The sequence below is a fragment of the Oratosquilla oratoria genome, chromosome 19 (assembly GCF_046742065.1).
Source record: "Oratosquilla oratoria isolate Oo_2021 chromosome 19, ASM4674206v1, whole genome shotgun sequence".
Taxonomy (NCBI): Eukaryota; Metazoa; Arthropoda; class Malacostraca; order Stomatopoda; family Squillidae; genus Oratosquilla; species Oratosquilla oratoria.
Genome location: NC_134795.1, coordinates 4,591,433 through 4,595,782, shown reverse-complemented (window position 1 = coordinate 4,595,782; position 4,350 = coordinate 4,591,433).

The window sequence follows — 4,350 nt, the reverse complement described above, 5'->3', positions numbered from 1 at the left end:
AGGCGAAGATTGTGAACGATAGCTTCTGGTAGGGGGAGCTTGTGGTAGTTTCTTCTGGTAGGAGAAGCTTCTGGTAGTCGGGAACAAGATGTTTGATGATATTTCGTAGTTGAGGAAATAAGAGTGTCTAGCCGCACGTAGTTCAGCAGCAATCTGTAGAATGCCCGTTACAATTCTACAACACAGTCATCTCGATTTATGATAAAAGAAACAATATAGATTTACTATGTCTAGACTTTGCAAAAGCTTTTTGATACCATCCCCCACGAAAGACTACTTACTAAATTAGCTTCACACAGAATAAGTGGTAGCCTATTAAGTTGGATAAGTAATTGGTTAAACGATCGAAAAAAGAATTGTTCTAAATGGCAAAACTTGTTGGTGGAAAATTGTTACGCGTGGGCTCCGTTCTTGGGCCACTTATATTCATAGTATATATAAATGATATAGACCACGGATTAAAATCTACTGTCTCCAAATTTGCTGATTATACAAAACTGTGCGGAATGGCAGATGATTTAGATATTCAAGAAGATTTAGATAAACTACAGTAGTGGTCTGAAAAGTGACTAATGAAATTTAACACAAGTAAATACAAGGTTATGCACATAGGTAAAAATAACTGAGTACGATTGCAAGTTATTTGGAAATTCGTTAACAAAAGTGGATAGTGAAAAGGATCTCGGCGTAATTATCATTAACGATCTCAAATCATGTAAGCAGTGTATTTCAGCCTCTGAGAAAGCAAACAAGATTCTTAGACTGATTGTGTGATCTTATGAATTCAAAAGTCCATCAATAACATGCTATACAAATCGTAAGGTCGTCCACATTTAGAATGTGGTGTTTCCCTATGGTTACTGAATCTCATTAAAGACATTGACAGATTAGAAAAAGTACAACGGTACGCCACAAAACAGATTCTGAATAAAACTAGATAATACGAAAATCGACTAAAACATATGAATCTATTTTCCCTAAAAAGAGTTTACTCAAAGGTGGCCTGATACAGGCCTTTAAAGTTCTAGATGGAATTGACAACATCAAAAGTGACAATTTTCACATTGAATGAGAATCAGAGAAGAAATAATTGTCTCAAACTGTCAGGAAATATATTTAATTTGGATGTGGATAGAAATAACTTAGCCAACCGTGTAATTAATGAATTGAATAAACTTCCTGCAGAGGCAGTGCAATGTACTTTAGTTCGAAGCTTTAAGATTCGTTTAGATAAATACAGGAGCAAAATGATGTCATACCTGCCATATATTTTATATTGATATAATTTGTCTGCTTCCTTATAATTATTTATTTGGTTATATATTATTATTTATCAGCCCTTTTATTGTTATTTACTATTTACCTTAATACGGAGCTGATGACTCGAACCACACGAGGCGGTTCCCCTCCTAGACCACTACTCCACGAGGAAAAAAACCTTTGGTATATGTGTGTATGTACTATTCACCTTTTTTTGTTATATAACTTTACCTATCTATCTATATATTTTACTTATTATTATACATATTATTTTTATTAACATACCATTATAATTTTTTCGCATACGACTTATGAACCAAAGGTTTTATTTCGGCATGCTCCTCCTTTGTAATATATGTATATATATATATATATGTATATAATATATATATATATATATATATACATATATATATATATATGGCTTAGAATTAAAGTGAATTGTGGTTGTTAAAATGTATCTCTAATCACTGAGACCCATTCAGTGTTGTACAAATACTTTCCCGCGTTTGTATACTTCCAATTGTACGAGTACTATCATAGTGGAGATGGGTTGAATGCAAAATATCATGTATGTGTAACTCGAGCATACAAATATATAAGGAAAATGGCGCTCAACTTGTATCTCTCTTGATAGCGTAGTTCGTAAGTCACTGCGTCACTTGTTATGTTATAGCTGAATTCGAGTCCTCGGCAGTACCGCATTTCAGTTTCTGCTTGTGGCCTCCATTGGGTCTCCCGATGTTGATGGCTTAGAATTAAAGTATATTGTGGTTGTTAAAATATATCTCTAATCACTGGGACCCATTCAGTGTTGTACAAATACTTTCCCGCGTTTGTATACTTCCAATTGTAGTATCATAGTGGAGATGAGTTGAAAGCAAAATTTCATGTATGTTTATGTAACTCGAACATACAAATATACAAGGAAAATGGCGCTCAACTTATATCTCGTATATATATATATATATATATATATATATATTGTGTGTGTGTGTGTGTGTGTGTGCCCTGTGTCAAACGCAATGCATATATAAGTACATACGTGTGTGTGTGTGTGTGTGTGTGTGTGTGTGTGTACATAATGTTTTGGAATACCTCTGAGTACTTATACTTTGAAGCTATATGTCCTATAAGATAATCTTCATGATGTACTACATGACAAATTAAAGAAATTTGAATCTTCTAATCGTTTGGGAGAAATTAATTAACTTGGCTTTAAACATGGAAACGTCCTTCTCACTCTTCCCACGAGAACTTGATACATTGCAGTGACCACCTGCCCTCAGCAGAAACCTTATTGGCAGTTGTTTGGTATCACATCCCGCCGATCGAATGCAATGTAAATATACGTTTAGAAGTGTCTGAAGGTTTGCGCAGGGAATGTTTTGCTGGGATGAAAATTATCCTTAGAATTAGCTGTGTTCGCTTAAATCTGGATTGAAATGCACGAATGTCAAACAGCGTGACAGTGTTAAAAAATGTTGGTTTTCACTGGGAAAGTGATGAACTGCAGTCTTTTTGTGGTATAACCTAGAAGCTATGGAAGAAACATCCATTCGTATCTGTTAAACAACTCTTTTGCAACTGCCCCCGAATAAATTACCTATATAACTGCCCTATCGCAGGGTGGAATGTGTTGTGTTTAGTTTAGGTTAGTTTAGGTTAGGTATGATTAGGTTGGGTATTATTAGGTTGGGTTAGGTTAGGTTAGATTAGATCAGGTTAGATAAGATTAGATAAGATTAGATTAGATTAGGTTAGATTTGGTTAGATTAGATTAGGTAAAGTTAAGTTAGGTTACGTTAAGTGATTTTTCTGGAGGGCAGTTGTCAAGAGACAGTTGTTCTACGGACACAATTGTCCTAGTACTACGTGCTGTATAGCGGTGTAATATAAAGGCTGTCTTCTCCTCATGCCTAGCCTACTCCTTTTCCAGGATTACAGTTGTCTGAAAGGCTATTAGATAGTGTGACTTTAGCACACAGAGAAAAGAAAGAGAAAAAATATAATAGATTACACGTTTTCTTCGCAGATAAAATGAAGATGTGTCATGGACCACACCTTGAGCAACATCTTGACCAGATCCCCATTCAGTCTAGATGAGAGGAGAGGTCTAAAGCGGGTTGAGCATTATTCGCAGAAGAAAAAATGCAACGGACCCATGACACTACCCTGTGGAACACCAAACCTGTCGTCAGATACCTTGCTCGGATTTTCATCTCCATGCACACGATATATCCGACCAATCAAGAACTGATCTACGATAGAATAGCTCAGTCCGACTACACCATTAAGGAGGAGCTTGTACAGTATCCCATCGTGGTTCATCCGATCAAAGGAGACCAGTCGAGCTGAACAAGCCAATCTCCAAGACCTTGAGCAGATGTATTCTGAGACTCATGAGTGACTGAGAGAAGAGCATCAACCAAACCAAGAGCTGTACGAGAACAAGACTGCCTTGTTCAAATGCTTGTACGCCACTAGCGCTCTTTCCAGACACAATTTCATTATCTATGCCTGGAAAGCAAGCCATCCTCGACATTGTCAAGCCTTCAGTGAGACACTATGGTATCTTCCATGACTTGCCATTAGACCTGGAATTTCTTTTCTGATACATTCGTTGTCCGTCAACAGCATGCCCAGGCGAAAAAGGAGAATTAATTCTGACATCTATTTTCCCCCTTTGTTTTCGTTCTGACACAGCCTGATCCCTACCCACATCCCATAGCATACCTCTGCCCCCTACATTTCACTCTCCTTCTGTACCCCCGATGACTATTCTTCCCTCCCCAGTTTCTCTTCCATACCATTCTTACAATCTCTTTTGGTCGACAGTATCTTTTACCCTACTTTTCCCCCCTTCACTCTTTTTTCAGTTTCTTCACACATTCTCTCTTTCCTTCTCTCTCCTTCTATCTCTCTCTCTCTCCTTCTCTCTCTCTCTCCTTCTCTCTCCTTCTCTCTCTCTCCTTCTCTCTCTCTCTCTCTCCTTCTCTCTCTCTCTCTCTCTCTCTCTCTCTCTCTCTCTCTCTCTCTCTCTCTCTCTCTCTCTCTCTCTCTCTCTCTCTCTCTCTCTCTCTCTATCTA